A 13,315-nucleotide genomic window follows, 5' to 3' on the forward strand; every position below is an offset into this window, starting at 1 on the left:
ACAGTGGGGCCCAATTTCATCTCTGTCCTTCTCTGCACCCCCTTCCTTTCTGAATTTCCCCCAAAGGCTGAACCACTCTTGTGTTAAGAACAGTTGTGCATCCTTCTCAGTGAATATAAGGACTCATAAGGCATTGTGGTAAGAACATTGGACTTTGCAGATTTTGGGAAAGCCTGTGCAGATTGGGAAAGTTTCTAGTCCTCAGTGAGCATGGAGCTCACTGGACAGCTTTGGACCAGTCACACACTCTCAGCCTAACCTGCCTTGCAGGGCTGGTGTGCGGATAACATGGAGGAGAGAATTCTATAAGTTGCCTTGGGTTCCTTCAGGGAGAAAAGAATACACGTGCATTTGAGTTCTCCCTTTTGCTGCTGCAGTGAGAGGCAGCTGGCCCTTCCCCAGCTTATGCCACCGAGGCTGCAATGTGGTCACTTGCGGCCCGACTGCTCCTCCCCAGCTGCATCAGCTCAGCCGATCCGTCCAGCTCGCAGTCCCTTCTTCTGCTTAGGTCAGCCACCAGAGGTCCTGCCAAAGTCCTGCGACTTTCTGCCCCACCGGATATTGCAAGGAAAGAGAGATGAGGAAAGGCTTTCTTTTTTTCTTTCTTTTTTTTTTTTTCCGGAGGGGGCTCATTTTATTTATGGCTAGGAAGAGACATGGCGTCTCTGATCTTTGGCCAATTCCATTATCGCTTGACTGTGCTTGTCCCGGTTGCAGCAAATGTCAGTTTTGCACGGAAACAAGACGACTGGCGTATGCGTCCAAGATCCATAACTCATTGATTGCAGCCTCAGATGCATGCATCAAATGCCCATCCCAGTTGTTTGCTTTCCGCTCCCAAAAGTTCAAATGCTTCATCAAGCTTCAAGGCAAAATGCAGAGCTTTTAATAACGAGCTTTAAGTCAAAATATGCTGGCATTTGTGGTACTTTGGTCCTGCCCCGTGTTGGCTGCCGCTTCCCCACAATGCGACCCTCTTGGGACCGTCTCCAAAATTGAATTTGGCCCTTGGACCAAAGGGGTTTGGATAGACCTTCGCTAAAACCTGATACCAGTTCAAAGAAAAGGTATTTCTGTGGAGAGCTGCCTATTTGCTAGAGAATCTTCATAAGAACGTATTCCGGTGGTTTAGTCATTTACAGAAAAAGCACGAAAGAACACCGCGGCTCCGTGGAGAGACTCGCATTTACGCCGGTACGTGAAGTGGATCAGTCACTGCTTGAAGAGCAGAAAGCAGAGAGTAGGAATTCGTGGGCAGGTCTCCCCATGGAGGGATGCAGGGGGGTCCGACGGGAAGCAATTCACAGGCTGATGCGTTCCAACTTCTTCATCAATGACCCGGGATCTGGAAGGAGCAACACAGGGCCCACAATGGCTGAGGACTATTATTTCAGGTGGTTAAAGGGGGTTGTGAGAAGAGAGGGTGTCAAAATGGCAACTGTAGCTCAGCCTAAGTGAGTGCGCAGGGATGTAGGCTGAGGCCAAAAGTCCCAAACCGAAGCATCAGCTGATGGGACCTGAGCTGGTGGCAAGTCACCATGAAAGGTATCTTGGGGTCACGGTGGACAGCTCAAGGAAAAGGTCAGCCGGGGGCAAACGTCCTGTTAAGCACAATTAAGAAAGAAATTGAAAATAAAATGGCCAGGATCAGACTTCCCTTATACGAATTCATGGAGCAACCATATTTAGAAGCTGTGTCTAATTCCCAGCACCACACTTAAAAGGGGAATATGGAAGAGTTGGTGAAAACACGGAAATCAGCAAGAAAGTGATGCTTGGGGCAATGCCCAGTAGGAGAAGTTTTCAGCAACTGGGACTTTTTAGCTTAGAAAAAGACAGGTCAGGAGGACCATTTCAGAGGTATACAAAAATACATATGTTGTGGAGAAAGTGGGGAGGGAGTTATTTTCTCCCCCTCTCTCGATACTAAAACCCCATGGGGTTATCACGTGAAGCTGAAGGCCGGGAGATTCAAGATAGAGTCATCTGAGTGGGAAGGTGTAAACGGGAGTCCTGCAGCGGCAGAAGGAGGGACCCAATGGCCTTCAGGGCTCCTTCCAGCTCTACTCTTCTGTAATTCTATGAAAATCATAAACATCTTGGCACAGCGGTTAAACTATGGATTTGCTGCCACAAGAGGAAGAGAGGGCCACCCATGTGGACGGCTTTAAAGGGGGATTAGCCTGCTTCCTGGAGGGGAAGGCCATCGGCAGCTGCTCATTCTGGTGACTGCATGCTGCTCCTGCAGGACCAGCGACAGTCCCCCCTCGAACACCGGTTGCTGGGGAGCTGGGCAGAAAGGCACCGTCCCACCCCTGTCCTGCTTATGGACACGGGCAGTTTCACAGAAGACTGGATAAGATGGACCTTCGTCTGGTCCAGCAGGGCTTATGCTCCATGCTGGGGGCAACGTTGGCATCTGGAGAGCTTCTGCCTGAAGGAGACCAACCACCCAACGAGTGCCGCAGCCAGTTCCCTGCACTCTTCCAGCAGACGCCCCTGAGACGACCCCCAGCGAGACCTGGGGCGGCAACCCTGCCCACTCTTGCTCTCCAGAAACAGAGACTCAGCGCAGGTGCCTCCATGTGGCGGTCATGTTGTGTGGTTGCTCACAGACCTCCCCTCCATCGTTTCCCCAATTCCTTCTGAAAGCCCTTTTCTAGTCCAGCCCCTTCCCGGCTCAGGGTCTACCAGATGCATGGAGCACCGATTTCCATCATCGCCAGCCTTCATGGCCCACAACCACGCCCTTCAATGGCCACGGACCCCTAAGGACCAGCATGAGATGCTGGGCACAAAGGTGAGGCGAACTGCAGGTCCAGTTAATTTCCCCAGAACTACAGTTGCTTCGAAAGCTGAGCTCCGTGCACACGCCTTCGTGCGTGGAGGTTTCCATGCGGACTGCAGTCCTCTTTTCCAGACGCCCATTTTCGGCCTCTTCGCCATCCTGCGCTGCTGTTCCCGGTGGCTGCAGGCCCGTGTTTTGTTCAGAGGCAGCCGGAGAAGTGCAACCCGCGTGGAACAATGCTTAGGAATGCTGGTGAGATGCACTTGCAGCTGGGGGAGGTGAACGCTGGCCTGATCCAGCAGGGTGCTTCAGAAATCCTGCTCTCTCCCTCCTCGGTTTCCCCGCCCCTGCAGTGCACAGTTTCTCCATGGATGAATTTACTAAGACGGCTAGATGGCAGCATCGAGGTAGAAATGCACACCAAGCATCTTGACCCAGCCAGAAGCTTTGGCTTGATCCAAGTAGCACGCAAGAAGAGCTGTGCTGGATTGAATCAGGGGTCCACCTTGCCAGCACTCCTGCCAGCTGTCCATGAAGACCCACAAGTAGGACAGCGGTGCCCATGTTCCCCAGCAACCGGCATAGATTGCCTGATAGCATAAGACTAGCAGCCTTCTCAGCCATGGGTTTGTCCAGTCCTGGTTGAGCATGCCCAGACTGCCAGTGGCCGCAGCATCTTGCAGAACTGAATTGCCCCATTTAGTGCCGAACAAGGACTTCCTTATATCCCTCCTAAAACCGTTACGGGAGGCAGAGAGATCACCGAAATGGAGAAACGGCATTCCCTGCAAAAAGGAGACACCCTGTGTATAAAATCTCCTTGTGATGATTTATAGGTATTGCTGCAAAAATTTAGGAATCGCTCTTCCAATTTACATAGAAGGGGCACCACGACGCAAAAGCCGAAGCCTCGGGAAAATGCGGGGTTAGAAACCTCTTGCAGGGCGAGCCCCTCCTTTCTGTGCAAAAGATGTTGTCCATCACCCTGTGCTGCAAGGAGATTTTACTGTTTTACAAGAGTCACATTATCTCCTGCCGTGCTGGATGTTCTTGTTGCTTTTTTCTGTTCGGCACTTCCTCCTTTTCTTTCTTTTAGGATTTGAATTAGGACCACGCTGTTGCTGCTGCTGCTCATTTCATTTCTTTGCCACCCCATACTTGAAGTTCTCTTTTAGGATAAGGGGATGACCCTTAGCCCCTCCTGCACCATTTTCCAAACTGGGATTCCACCCCCCCCCCCAAAAAAAAAACCCCTGGAACAGGACCTAGAAGAAAAGCCTCAAGACTAGGAGGAGAGACTGGAAGAGTTGGACATGTTCAGCCTTGAGAAGAGAAGACTATAAGTACCTCAAAGGCTGCCACAAAAAGGAAGGCCAAGATCACCTCTTGCAGATGCCAGAGTGTAGGACACGGAAAAAGCAAGTCAAGTTGCGACCACCCAGATCCAGGCTGGGCATCAGGAAGAGCTTCCTCACTGTCAGGGCAATACGGCAGTGGGACCAGCTGCCTGGAGAGGTGGGGGGCTCTCCCACACCAGGGACACATTCAAGAAGAAACTGGACGGCCCTCTGAGTGGGATGGTGTAACGTGGTGTCTTGCAACAGCAGGGGGCTGGACTAGATAGCCTTCATGGCCCCTTCCAGCTCTACTAGTCTATGAGTCTAAGTGTGCCATTTTCCCCAACACAGGAAAACTAGCTGGAGGAAGGCATGTCACGAAACAGGGAGGTGGTGAGTTGCAGCCTTGGTGTTTCTTGCATCGCATTCTTTTCGAAGGAATCTCTGAGTGCTCCCGTTGGGGTGCTGTGACTACAGAGGATGCAGAATGTAAGAGATAATCGTGGTTAATCTCAAGGCTTTAAAGTCTTGCAAATGAAGTGATCATGGAGTGGTGGGGGGAGGGAGGGCAGGATGGAGTGCCCATCCCAGCAATGTCACCGGCACTTAGCCACGTAGGCGCCTGTGTCACTCCCAGAACCATCTGCCAGAAGGTCCCGCCGACTGGAAAAAGCATCTTCGGCCTCGGGAGAAGATGTAGATGCAGCCCCAGGGAGAAACAGTGCCTTCAGAGTGCTACGGAAGAGTCACTTCCCCTTAACGGAAGCACTTCCTCACAGGAAAATGCCCGGATCCGTCTGTTCTCCCAGCCTGTTCCTGTTTTGCACATTTGGCCTCGCAGATGAGGCTCAGATGTGGCAGGGAAGGATTGCTGGCCCAGGTGCCTCTGGATCTCTTGTACCAAACTGTCTGTAATCCTGGGACTTCCAGGGTAAAACAGAGGTTTGCTCTGACTGGTAGCAGTCCTCTGGGAATTCAGTCTTCCCTGGCTCTGCTTCGAAAGGGTGGACTTGAACCAGGGATGTTTTGCATGAGATTCATGGTTTAAGAGCTGCAAGAAAAAAAATCACCGTTCTATTTCAATGATCAGAAGTTCAAACTAAACCTCACCAGCTACTGCCGGTATATTGGAAAAGTTACCTACTGCAGTCAGAGAACACGCTAACACGAACCCAAATGCTGAGTATGGGTTGAGCGTGAGATGCTGGTCAAATATGGGTTATCTGAAACCAGCAGTGCTAACAAACCATGGTTTGTTAACCAGGAACAACTCAGGGAGAGAACCCATGATTTCTTAGAACCCAGAGTAGAGTTGGAAGGAGCCAAGAAGGCTTTGGGTCCAGGGCTAATGAGTCAAGGCACATGACATCAATGCCTGGCGCCGCGACTCCTCTCCGAGCATGCGCATGGCCCCTAGGTGCGCTGTTATCTGATGCTCGGCTGCTGGGGAGATGCCGGGGCGACTTGGCTTGCGTGCCAACAGAGAGGGCTCTGCGTGCCCGCTGTGGGACGTGTGCCGTAGGTTCGCCACCACTGACCCAGGCCCACTGATGGTGTGGTATCAATAAGCAACACAGTACATAGCAAAACATAACCTCTGCCTTTTAGGGGAACATCATCTCCATCAAGCGTAGAATTGTTAGCAAGAACCAGACTTCTCAACATTCCAGATTTAAGTTGCACCTGGAATGTATACCCGCCTTTTGGTAGGAATGTTGAAACAATCTGCTGCTGGTGAGTTTTGATTTCCACGAAGAGACCGCAGAGTCCACAGTGGGTTGGCTCTTCCCAAGCTGCATTGGCTTCACCCAACTATGGCCATTTTTAAACTTCTGGGAGGACACAAGCAGATTTGCACTTGTGCTTCGGCGCATTTGCACAGGGGGAATGAAATTCACACCCATTAAAAAAAAACTTTTCTGTCAATGAGCAGACAGCAGGACCAAACCCATTCTGACAAGCCACAGAATGGGCTGAAGAAGATCCATGCATCTCTAGATCTTGGTGAACTTTTGCTGGGATCGGAGAGGGGTACTTTCCCCTGGAATATAACAAGCGCACCATTTCCGCACTGAGTCTCTGAGGCAGCAGCCCCAGTGCAGAGGGGGCCTCTTGAGTTGGTTTTGGGTTTCACTACCTCCCCTACATTCCTCCCATCTCTTGAGGCGCACCCCCTCCTCCTCCAGTCTCTGGCAGCTGTGCTTAACTACACATCTCAGTGCGAATTTTTCTCTCCAATTGTCCTTGCTTTCTTTCGTATCCCTGGTAAGCCATTGTCCCACTTGCCGGATGTGAAAACTTTCAGGGGGAACTTCCAGAGCTGCCTTCCCCCAACCGACACCCTTTACATGTGCTGTACTGCAAGTTCTAGCATCCCCAGCCAGAGTTAAATTTCCAGAAGAAAAAATTTGTCTCTGTAGTGCATATTCGTGCCCCCAAAGAAGCAGCAGGGTGCTCTCACTCACAAAAGGATACATGCATGCAGAAAAGGTGCATCCCTCTTTAACAATGCTTTTAATTACTTACATTAAATGACATTTCTAATTGACCCAACGGGGCAGAATAAGATCACTGAATAAGATCATGGTTGAATTGACCTATCCTACTGAACAGAGAAAATATGTACCTCAGAATGCTTGTTTGGAAAAGCATTGTTTTCAGTAAGTGTTGAAATTCCAGAATGCTTACCGGGCATCCACTTTATAGCAGGAGTCCAGAGAATGGGTGCTGAGACACTCAAGGCACAATCCTGTGCAGATTTAGAGAAAAAAGATCCCGTAATCGCCATATGGCCATTTATTGAAGGGCAGCGATGAGTTGCAGGTCATGCTGCGATTTAAGCATGCATCGGACTGTGACCTAAATGCTCCATTCGGCACGATTGTGGATAGCGGAAAAGCATCTTCCGAAGGGTACGGGAATGGAACATATTGCTGATTTTAACAGCAACATGTTGCTCAGTTGGCATATGCCAATTGACCCAAATAGATGCCAGTGTGGAGCACCTGGCTGCAACTGAAATAAAAACGCAATACATGGATCCACGTGGTGGGATAGACTAATGGGTAAGGTGATGCTAAGGGGACCTTCATGATGTGTCGTGGTCCAGGTGTCTTGAACAGCAGATTTGCTCCTTCAAGGCTTCTGCTTCTCTCCCTTCTTGGGCTTAGCATTAAACCAGAGTTGGACCCCACAGTCCTTCCAACGAAGGGCTGTCTTCAGAAAGGGTCACAGAGGTGAGGTTTGGGGGTGGCCCACTAAATCAGTCCGGGTACTTCAGTTGGTGCAGAACAGAGCTGCCAGGCTGCTGACGGGGACTGGGCGTTGTTCTCATATAACCCCAGTCCTCCGTCAGCTTCACTGGCTCCCGATTGAAGTCCGGGCCCAATTCAAGGTGCTGGTTATGACCTATAAAGCCCTCAATGGCTTGGGACCTGGTTACCTGAAGGAGCGCTTGCATCCATATCTGCCCTCCGGCCCCTTGAGATCGGCAACGGATGCCCTTCTCCGGGAACCCTCCATGAAGGAAATTAGGAGGGTGAGTACCCGAGGAGGGCTTTCTCTGCAGTGGCGCCCAATCTATGGAACACTCTCCCCAGAGAGGTCCGCCTGGCGCCATCGCTATTTGCTTTTTGGCGCCAGACCAAGACCTTTTTATTTAAAACTGACTTTAATTGTTAACTTATGGTATTTATAGGATCTTAAAGTTTTAAGCCGAGATGCTACCGGGCTCTTTAATCTCTAATTGTATTAATTGTTATTTATATGTTTTAATTATGCTGTGAGCCACCCCGAGGCTTTGTTGTGATGGGGGCAGCATAGAAATATTTTAAATAAATAAATAGATCTTTCGTTTGCAGCCCCGAATCTCCAGCAGGCCACTTGCCCCGCCTGGGAAGATTGGGAGGGGAGTAAAGGGGAAGACCACAGCACAGGACCCGCATATGCTCTACAGAGACGATAATTTTCTCCTGGAAATTTAAGTCTGGGTGCTGAACTTGCAGTGCAACTCAGCGAGAGGGTTCGGGTGAGGGAAGGCAGGCCAGCTTGCAGGGTGGTCCCTTTACCCTCTTCCTCTTCCCTGCCACCAAAATGCTCCATCCACAAGGCCATTCCTGAACTCAGAGAGCAGCTCCCGTCCTCCTTCCCTTTCTAGTTGTGAGGTTTAGTGCTCCAGATCCTTCCTGCTCGATTGAAGCACTGCCTCCAGCCTCCAACTGGGGAATCCAAAATATGCCATGGCCCCTCGCGGATGCTGTCTATGGGCCATAGCTTGGCTCCTTCTACCAAAATACCATCACTTCTTTAGGCCAAGCCTGGAATGTGAGAGCCAGAGTGGAGCAGTGGCTGGAGAGCTGCTCTGTGGCTTTGCAGATCTGCGTTCCAGTCCCCGCCCAGCCACGAAGCTCCCTCAGTGACTTCAGCCTGACCTACTTTGCAGGGTTGTTGTGAAACTGAAATGGCAAGCAGGAGGCGTATCCTATAGGTGGCTTTGGATTCCTTGGAGGAAAGATGTAATTCATAAACGTAGCACATCCACGAATGTTATGTTTCCGTCCTCTTTCTGTGCCTCTATAGCGGGCAGGGGCTGTTTCGGGGTGCTGGTCAGTTTGTCCTGGCAAAACTGCAAAACATTTCACAGGCTTATGAGCAAATACCAAGGGACCTTAATAGCCTGAAATTCCTACGGGGAGATCAAGTTCAAGTCACTTCAGGACAACACGCATTCATATCTGCCCATAAAAGCCTTTTGTTGAGGTCATCTGGGCTGCACTTTCCCTCTATCCTGGCGGTTTTATTGCTGAAAATCCTTCCCTTGTACAGATCCCGTGAAGGAAGCTGCTGCAATCCAGCTGCATCTACTGAAAAGCAAGTCGCGTTGCCTGCAATGAGACTTACTCCTAAGTAGGCATGCATATCAAATTGCATGAGTGTGTATAGAAGGTCGAAGCTTGGGCACCCATTAAACACAAGGGTTCAGCTGGAGAGCCGCACCGCGGGGGATCTCGGGATGGCCAAGCATGCGGACTGGCACCCTTCGAACTCAGTGCCCCTGCGGGATAAGAGGGTCTTTCAGCATGTGCGGAAAACCTGTTGCCTTGCTGGCCGCCCACACTGAGACCCACAGTATGTGCCAGTAAAGGTTCTTAGAGCAGGTACACAGCCGAGACAGGTGAGCTCCTTTGGATAGCAACTGATTTGCCTTCTGGGGGGCATCCGTGGGGCAGGATGCTGGCCGTCAAAGGCGCAGAAGCTCCTTCAGGCAAAGAGCCCCGCTCCATTGCCGAGAAGCTTTGGGAGAGGATGCTGAATCCGAAAAGGAGCTGGACGCTCTGACGGCCACTGCAACCCTGAGAGAACATCTCAGCCTGGAGGACGCAATGAGTGATGTGCAAACACGGGAAACCACTGAACAAAGAGCTAAGAAACTCGCAAACGGTTCCCCAGCCCTGTGCCCTTCTGATGTGCTGGACTACAACTCCCATAATCTGCAGCCAGCAGTTGATTTACTGGGAAGAGGAACCAGCAGGGAAAGTCAGGTCAGATGCTGCTGTGGGACAAAGGCCTCTTGGCAAGCTTGGAAGGAGGGAAAGAGAAAACCAGCCAGAGCAGCAACTAAATGTTGCAGCATGACTGCTCCATTTCCCCTCCATTCCCAGTTTTCCATTCTTCCAGCCCAACATTGAGTCAGCAGGTCATGCCCACAGAGCAGGCTCCTTCCTCTTTGTTTGGAAGAGTTCCCCTCCCTGGAAGTTTTCCATCTCAGGATTTGTGAGATCTGCTAGCGCTTTTCCAAAGTCCGAATCCCCCTACAAGCCTGCAGATGCTTCCCTCCTGTAAGAGGGCGGTCCCTGTGGGGCTACAGAAGCAACAGCACCCACGCCAGAAGAGTGGCTGGGACAGAATGACGGTGCCTCGGAACGGGGATGGGTTCCAGAGAGCTCCTTCCTCAAATGCACCCTCCTGCTTGGCTGGCAGGCCCCTGAAGGGGCAGGCCCAAGGCAACAGAGCCCATGTGTCACTCATCCAGCCAGGAGAAGAAGACCTGGACCAGTGGCCACTTTCCACAGGAGAAGACAAAAGAGCTTCCAGCTGGAACTGGAGATAAGGGAAGCCACTTCCGGTGAAGATGGAGCAGGCTGAATTGCCACAGTGGGGTGAACGGCAGGGGGAGAAGGCGCCTCAAGCAGCCTTGAGTTGGGATGGGGGCGCTCCCGTCCCGTTCTTCACAGACGCTGCTCTCAGGTCATTCCAGATGTGGCCTGATGGACAGCCGCAAGAGCCATCCAGGTGGGATACTTCTAGATGACCATCCGGGCCGGGTCCTACCATTAGGCAGAGCAAGGGGACTATCTCAGGCTGGAGAGGCCCTGAGAGGGCAGCGAGAAGACAGCTCCTCAGTCCTGCAGGCCCTGCCCCGATCTTGATCTCACTTCTCTCAGAGTCTTAAATTATTGTTGCTTTTAGCAGGAGGCGGCCATGCTGAGAAAGTAGGTACTGGCCTCCAGGACCACCTGTGGTGAGTGATCCTGCAGCTCTTCTGGTAGACTCACCTGTTTGCCTGCTGGGGAAATGAGTGCGTTGGGAACAGCCAGACCCTCCATGGTGGCCATTTTGTGAGAGGGCCCACGAGACTCTCTCCGAATTCCGACGGTTGGGAGCGAGGCGGAGAAGCTGGTGCGCGGGAAGGGAAGCAGCTTCATGCCTGATCAGGCCATCTCTGGGCCGGCCCCGCTCCAACGGAGATTTGACAAGGACGGCACCGTAACCAGTCCTGCCAAAGGCCCATGGCTCTGAGCGCAACGGCATCTGGCAAAGGACATGCTGGCCTCCTCCCTCAGGATGTCTTCACCAATCCATCGGTATAGATATTCAATACGTGCATGGGGGAAATGCCCTCCAGGTGCGCTGGGCTGAAACTCCCATCAACCCCTGCTTGCATGACCACTGTGGTCATGGGAGCTTGCCGTCCAGCTCACCTGGAGCGCTTGCTCCTTGGGGCAGTGGCCCGATGTCCTCTTGAGAGCCATGCGCACGATGGAAGGGGAGGCGGGGGAAGCGGGCCGTGCAGGCGGGCGCAAAGGGCTCTGCCCCGTGGGACTTACAGGCCATTCCAGCCCTGTGACCTCCAGATGCCTGCGAGAACTGGTGCTCTCTTCCTACTCATCCACACTCCTGCTCCTCGTGCTGTAAAAGAAGCTCGCTCTGTTCCTGCAGCTTGCATAGCCGCCCCAGATGAATGGTCCTTTTGTTTTCGGGAAGCACTCGGCACAGCCTTCCCGTCCGCTTGCTGCTCAACAGCCCAGCCGGGAACAAACAAACGAGCATCTTTCCTGCCTCACAGTCCCTCTGCAGGAGAAACTCATCTCTCTCCTGCCTCTGGTTCTACAAAACCCACAACAATCTCATACAGGCCCCCACCTGCCCAGCATGACTACAGCCCTCCCTGGATGGGACAATGGCTTTGGATATTAAAGGGTATGAGTGTCCACCCCCTGCAGGTGGGGCTTGGTTCTCGGGCGGTTACCTCCCCACGGCTTACCATGGGGCTGCAGGCGAGGGGCCACTTGGTCTGGCCTCCTATTCACAAAGGGCCTCAAATTTCAGTGGGGTGAAGCAGAACAAGAGGGATTGTTGTTTAACAATGGGAAACCCGCCTTCCTTCGGGTGGTCTGGCAATGCTTAACGCTGAACATAAACAGTGAAATTGAGAGAAAAGGACATTTTTCTGAGCTGATTGGAGAGTCTGCACAGGAATAAAATCCAGTAAAACACATGCTAAACCAAAAGGAAACCTATTACAAATGACTGCATGGTATATTTCTGTGTTCGATGTGTTGATTTGTTCGATGTGAACCTTTGCAGGAGGAGGATATTTGTAACCCTATTGGAGCATTTCTTCTTTGTTAGGATCCTGGGGAGCCCTCAAAAAGTGGAAGGAAGCTGGGTTTCCCTCGATCTTGGAGGAAGCTTTACCTGCCTTCCAAGCACGCCCCAATTTGGCCTCGTAGGTTTTTAACCTAGGGCATTATTCAGAATAAAGCAATAGCTTTGCTAAGATTTGCTTCTGTTCCCTGCCCCCAAACTCAGAGACACATTCAAGTAACTCCTGAATTTTATATTTTCACACAGAGACAACTGGATCAAATCTCTTTCACACACACACACACACACACACACCCTTCTCTGATGGTTCTTCCAATTCACAACACCTCCCTTAGTTTGCAGGCAACATATAATTTGTATTTCCCCAACAAAGGGGTGCATCCGGCCAGGTTTTCCAGCAAATTTGCCTGATCTCACACAGTCCGTTTGGCTCATCAAAGCACAGTGTTCCCAGGCCAGCATGGAAGTCACCTCATCCCACCCCCTGCTCTCTTGCAGGCCCTGCATCCCTGACCAGTGCAGCCAAAATACGTCTCCGACAGACGGCCCACAGCCCCTGCTTAAACACCTCCGGCAAAGGGAAAACCGCCATCCTCAAGGTGGAGTCTTCCACTGCAGAAGAGGCCCCACCGCTGGGACATTTCTCCTGGTGGCTAGCCAAAATCTGCTCAGTTTCTAGCATCAGTTCTAGCCCAGCCTTCTAGAGTGACAAAGAAGACCCTGGCTGTCTTTTTCAGGACAATCCTTTGCATCTTTCAGAAGGATGCTGGTCCAAAGGCCTATGACTGGAGGCTAAGAGCTTTAAGCCAAAAGATGCCAGCGCGTTGGGCATCGGGGTCCTGAGCCCCTCCTTCTGGCCCTGCCCCACACTGGCATGAAGGCTGGGAGAAGCTCTTCCAAAACATTCCCTGTGGCAGCAGGAAAGCGCTGGCCATGTGTGGATGCGGGACAAGACCAATTCAGTTTTTCGGCTTCCTTGCTTGGGTGGTGGGGTGGAGGGAGAGGTTGGTGGATTCAGCACTGACAAATTGGAGAATTCAGCCGAGTCCCTGCCCTTTCGTGCACAGTCTGACTTTCTCCCATGTATAGGGGATTGTATACCTTCAGAATGCATGCATTCAGCTTATGTCTGTTTCATAGCAGTAGCCTTTACAGCTCTTGTGGGACCATAAGCCATAGGACTAGCTGCAGGACCCTATAGCCTTCAAATCATATGAACCCACTGGGTCAGAAAGCGAGAGGAGAGGAGAGGAGAGGAGAGGAGGGGAGAGAGGCTACTGCTAGAGGAAGAAGGAAGGAAGGA

Source organism: Varanus komodoensis, unplaced genomic scaffold (genome assembly GCF_004798865.1).
Source record: "Varanus komodoensis strain SLA01 unplaced genomic scaffold, ASM479886v1 scaffold26, whole genome shotgun sequence".
Lineage (NCBI taxonomy): Eukaryota > Metazoa > Chordata > Lepidosauria > Squamata > Varanidae > Varanus > Varanus komodoensis.